Here is a 5,367-nt window from a genome sequence, read left to right on the forward strand (position 1 = left end):
CTGCACTGTTCTATGTTCTACTGCCTTCAACCATTTCAGGCAAGTGTAAAAGTTATAGGGTAATGATTGTAGTGGATTTCAATTTATGCAACGCTAAGGTAGACATTGTGTGAAAGGTTTGGAGGGAGTAGAATAGTTAAAATACATCAAGGATAGGTTTTTAAGCCAGTACTTAGAAGGTCTTGGGAGAGGGCGCTGTCCTGGACTTAATTTAATTTAACAAAGCTAGTCATGTGATTGAAGTATCACTTGGGAAGCATTTTGCAGACACCAATCATAACTCTGTTAGATTTAAAAATATTATGGAAAAGGACAAGGACAAGCTTGAAATCAAAGTTCGCAACTGGGGGAAGGCTGATTTTAATAAAATCAGATATGATTTGGCCAATGTGCATTGGGAACAGATTTACTTTGAAGTAAAGAGCAGTGGAATGCATTTAAAATGGAAACTGGAAGAGTACAGGAGCAACATGTTCCAATAAAGCAAAAGGGTGGGACCAACAAATCAGGTGAACCTTGGATATCAAAGGATATACGTCATCTCATTAAAAGAAAAAGGGAAGCTTATGACAGATACCAAGAACTCAAAACAGCACAAGTCCCTCGAGTGAGAATTGGTCATGTCCCTTGGTTACATGGCTGCCATCAGACCAATTTTCATTCTAGATTTTTATTGAATTCAAATTTCATCTATTTGCTATGGTGGAATTTGACCTCATGATCAGAACATTAGCTTGGAATTCTGGATTATTAGTCCAGTGACATTACAACCACAACACCACCTCATGGAGGATGGCTGAGATTCACTCTGAAAAGACTATCCAAGGACCAATTACCTGGACATCGATTTTCAACATCTGGAATTTACAACTCACAATGAAACCTCTGAATGTATGAGGAGGAGACTTCTCAACTACAGATATTGCTACAAATGGACTGCCCCACAGTGGGTGAAAAACCAGTTCAAAACCCACCGTGGGTGGCATGGTGGCTCAGTGGTTAGTACTGCTGCCTCACAGCGCCAGGGACCTGGGTTCGATTCCAGCCTTGGGCACATTCTCCCTGTGTATGCTTGGGTTTCCTCCGGGTGCTCTGGTTTCCTCCCACGGTCTAAAGATGTGCAGGGTAATTTATATAAATGATTTAGATTTGGATGCAAGAGAGTTGATCAGTAAGTTCAGAGATGATACAAAAACTGTTAAGGTGTTAAATAGTGAGGATAAATAGTGAGGAGCAGAGCTTTAGACTACAGGATATACACCAGCTGGTTAGGTGGGCTGATCAGTGGCACATGGAATTCAATCCAGATAAATGTGAGGTGATGAACTTGGGGCAGGACAAATAAGGCAAGGGAATACATGATGAATGGTAGGACCCCTGGGAAGTACCGAAGATCAGAGATGCCTTGGTGTACGTGTACGCTGGTCCCTTCAGGTATCAGGATTGGTGGACAAATTGGTTAAAAAAGACATATGGTACATTTGCCTTTATTAGTCGAGGCATAGAGTTTAAGAACAGTACTGTGTGTAGTTCTGGAATCCACAATATAGGAGGGATGGGACTGCACTGGAAAGGGTGCAGAGGATATTTACCAGGATGTTGGCTGGGCTGGAGAGTTTCAGTTATGAAGAAAGATTGGACAGACTTGGGTTATTTTCCTGAGAGCAGAGGATATTGAGAGGGGACATGATTGAGATGTATAAAGTTAGGAGGGACATAGGTAGGTTCAACATGAAGAAACTTTCCTCCTTGATGGGGGGAGCAATGAGAAAGAGGCGTGGATTTAAAGTTAAGGGTGAGAAGATTTAGAAGAGATGAGAGGAAATTTTTTCTTTTTAACCTAGAACGTGGTGGGAATCTGGAACTCGCTATTTGTAATGTGTGGTAGAGGCAGAAACCCGCATAATATTTCAAAAGTATTTAGATGTACACTTGGAATGCCAAACGCATACAAGGTTATAGGCAAGAGCTGGAAAGTGGGATTGGATTAGTTAGGTGGTTGTTTCACTACACACTTTGTTACATTGAATCATCATGTCATAGAATCCCTACAGTGTGGAAACAGGCCCTTCGGCCCAACAAATCCACACCACCCGTCCAAAAAGCATCCCACCTAGACCTATCCGCCCATAACCTACTTAATCTACACATTCCTGGACACTACGGGCAATTTAGCATGGCCAATCCACCTAGCCTGCACACCTTTGGACTGTGGGAGGAAACCGGAGCACCCGGAGGAAACCCATGCAAACACGGGGAGAATGTGCAAACTCCACACGGACAGTGGCCCGAGGGTGGAATCAAACCCAGGCCCCTGGCGCTCTGAGGCAGCAGTGCTAACCACTGAGCCACCGTGCTGCCCCGTTGAATTAGACCCTGTGTACAAACCACTGAGAAACAAAACCAGAAGTAATACCAGCCACCCCAGCAAACCAAGGCATATAAATAACAAGTGGGACAGAATATCAATACTTCACTGGAGGCGCACTGACTAGCAGGATGACGAAACATCTGCAACCATACACACCGGTTTGGCGAGCACGTCTACAACCTCGTCCACAACCCGAGCTACAAATCTTCTCAAAAACTTTAGCCATGTAACCATTGTCAATTGTCTTAAAACCCATGGTAGGGAAGGAAATCAGTTGTCCTAACCTGTTCTGGCCTACATATGACTCCAGACCCTCAGCAAAGTTGTTGACTCTTACCTGCCATCTGAAATGAATCAGCAAATCACTCAGTTGCTACAAAGCCTAAAGAAAGGAATGAAACTGTATGGACCTTTGAGAATTGACCTCGGCACCAGGAACAATGATGGAAAAGTCAGTGTGCTGACCCTGCAAAATCGTAGCATCTGGGGGCACGTGCCAAGATTGGGACTGGCGTCCCACAGACTGGTCAAACAACAGACTAACATAGTCATACTCAGAATTGCACCTTAAACACAATATCCTCGGTTTCACCATCCCGGAGTGTGTCCTATCCCACTGACCAGTCAAATTCTCCAAAGGTGGCAATGCAGTGTTATAAGGTGGCAATGCAGTGTTATAAGGTGGCAATGCTTCGGGAGTCCCATTAAATCTCATATTATCAGGTCAAACATGGGCAAGAAAATCTTCTGCTCCCAGGTGCTCTGGTTTCCTCCCACAGTCTAAAGATGTGCAGGGTATGCTAAATTGCCCATAGTGCCCAGGGATGTTTAGGTTAGATGGGTTAGACAAGGGAATTGCAGGGGTGGGGGTATGGGTTGAGGTGGGATGCTCTTTGGAGGGGTGGACTTGTTGGGCTGAATGGCCTGTTTCCACGCTGTACGGTTTCTATGATTCTTAGGAGAAGCATGATTATCTGTAGCTTTTACTAAATGGGTCCAGAACGATAGCGTAACATCCAGAGCCTTGCAGTAACATCTAGAACAAGGACTCTTTCTCTCGCTCTCTCTTTCTGGAAGTGACACCCTGTTTTGCAAAATGCAATAAGTCCCAAAAGAATATTGATTACGAAATAAGATCTTTTCACTCGTTCAAACGTTCACTACAACTGGCTACATGCAAGATGCCAACTAAACAACATCAGCCTCAGGTTAAAAAAACCTGAGCTTCAAAGTTAACTAAAGGATTCTAAACTTTTTAATTTTCCCTTGTACTGGACACAATTTCCCTTTAACTATGTACATGGGTGTCCAGATGTGGTTACAGTAGTTGTGTGCTTGATGTCATATTTGTATTACTTTCTCAAGTTTAACATGACAAAAATTTATTCCTTTGACTTAAAAAAACCTTGTCGATTGGCTACTTATTGTTCATAGCAGAACATAGTTAAGTGCATTTTAATCGATGAAGATACAGATTCATGTTGGACAGAAAAGCCAGTTCACACTTTTCATGTGGTGGAAACAGACAATACAGCAAAATAACTTAAAACTGGCAACTTTAAACAGGATTTTATGCACTGGAGAGGGGAACAAGTCCACTGCACAGAGCAAAGTTTGTGGACAAAAAAATGAGAATGAAGGTGATGCAAGAAGCAGCTCAGGACTGTACAGACCTCATCAAGGTAGAGCATAAAGAGATGTAGATGAGATCTTTAATAAGAACAAATTGCTCAGGTCAGAGAGCAAGGGTGAAGGATATCACTAAAATACAGCAAGAGTGAGATCAGAAGAAGAGATGGGGTTGGAAAGAAATGAAAGGGAAAAGAACAGCTTTCACACTCGGCCACACACACACAATTTTAAAATATGTAAGTGCAAATGATAGGAATACTCAAATAAACCATGAAGGTAAGCAAGCAGGTGCAGCAGGCAGTAAAGAAGGCAAATTGTATGTTGGCCTTAATCGTGAGAGGTTTAAAGTACAGGGGCAGGGATATGTTGTTGTAGTTATACAGGTCCTCGGTGAGGCCACACCTAGAATATTATGTGCAGTTTTGGTCTCCTTTTCTGAGGAAAGATGCTCTTGCTCTCAAGGGAGTGTCTTGACATATGAGGAGAGATTGACTCAGTTAGAATTGTTTTTGCTGGAGTTCAAATGAATGAGGGGGGATCTCATACAGACTTACAAAATTCTAACAGGACTAGACTGAATAGATGAAGGGAGGATGTTCCCAATGGTGGGTGTGTCCAGAACCAGGGGTCAGAGTCTGAAGATTCAGGGTAGACCATTTAGAATGGAGATGAGGAGACATTTCTTCACCCGAAGAGTGCTGAGTCTGTGGAATTCATTACCACAAGCATTAGTTGATGGCAAAACATTGAATGTATTCAAGTGGCGGCTAGATATGGCACTTAGGGCGAATGGGATCAAAGGTTATGGGGAGAAAGCAGGATTCGGCTATTGAGTTGGACGATCAGCCATGGTCATGATGAATAGCCTCCTCTTGCTCCTATCTTCTTTGCTTCTATGAATACAAGAATTCCTTTATTTTAAATTATGCAGCTACAACTCGTCTTCGAGAAAATAAGCCTTTGCATAAAACAGGCCTGCACATTTTCTTTGAGAACAATGAATAAAAGCTCCAGTAGCCTATTTGTTTCTTCAACTCATGTGGGGACAAATAAAATAAACTGTGCTGTACCTGAAATTGTCAGCCCATCTTTAAACTGTTATACCTGATTTTAACAAGGGCAAGTAGTGAATTTGTCAGATAACGGGTTTAAATTCTTTCAAGCAATTGGTCTGTTTAGTTTTGACAACTCCAGTCCAGCTTTCCAAGTGTTTGATTGGTTGTTAATTATAACCCAGTTAAAAAAAGTGCAGAGATAGTAGGAACTGCAGATGCTGGAGAATCCGAGACAACAAGGTGCAGGGCTGGATGAACACAGCAGGCCAAGCAGCATCATAGGAGCAGAGAGGTTGACGTTTCGGGCCT

The sequence above is a fragment of the Rhincodon typus genome, chromosome 12 (genome assembly GCF_021869965.1).
Source record: "Rhincodon typus isolate 14 chromosome 12, sRhiTyp1.1, whole genome shotgun sequence".
In the NCBI taxonomy this organism is placed as follows: domain Eukaryota; kingdom Metazoa; phylum Chordata; class Chondrichthyes; order Orectolobiformes; family Rhincodontidae; genus Rhincodon; species Rhincodon typus.